The following is a 726-nucleotide window of genomic DNA, read 5'->3' on the forward strand; positions in this document are numbered from 1 at the left end:
TGTCAAACAGACAATGGCTTCTAAGACAAGAGAGGGTGAGGCTGAAAGGGAGTGAGAGAAAGCCAAGTCGATGCACGAAGAGGCAACACGGTGTAGGAAAATATCAACACGTCTTGCACAATCAATCACTTAGACTGCATCAGCAAGTAGTAGGCTATTTGTAACTGGCACTACTACTGAAATGAGTAATTTCAGGAAGAAAGGCTGTATTACTGGGAAGCAGGATGGTCTGGTAGGATGGGATACTGGACCTGGTGGGGGAGAAGACTAGACTTCAAGTTGCTGTTGTGTCTCTTCCCAGCCCTGTAACTGTGGGCAAGTAATTCACTCAGGTGCTGAGCCTCACTCAGCTTCTTCATCTGTACCATGAGAGATAGTGATATTCGCACTACTTATCTCACAAGGCTGTTAGGAAAGCCTTTTGTAAAGAACATTGTCATTACTATTACTTTCTTTTTTTTTTGGTGAGGCAATCGAGTTTAAGTGACTTGCCTACAGTCACACAGCTAGTAAGTATCATGTGTCTGAGGTCAAATTTGAACTCAGATCCTCCTGACTCCAGGGTAGGTGCTCTATCTGCTATGCTACCTAGCTGTCCCTGTTACTGTTACTTTCAATCAGGATCTGAAAGGGCCTTGGGAATCATCTAGTAAAAAATTCTTCTTCTTCTTCTTCTTCTTCTTCTTCTTCTTCTTCTTCTTCTTCTTCTTCTTCTTCTTCTTCTTC

The sequence above is a fragment of the Vombatus ursinus genome, unplaced genomic scaffold (genome assembly GCF_900497805.2).
Source record: "Vombatus ursinus unplaced genomic scaffold, bare-nosed wombat genome assembly UNPS02014830.1, whole genome shotgun sequence".
Lineage (NCBI taxonomy): Eukaryota > Metazoa > Chordata > Mammalia > Diprotodontia > Vombatidae > Vombatus > Vombatus ursinus.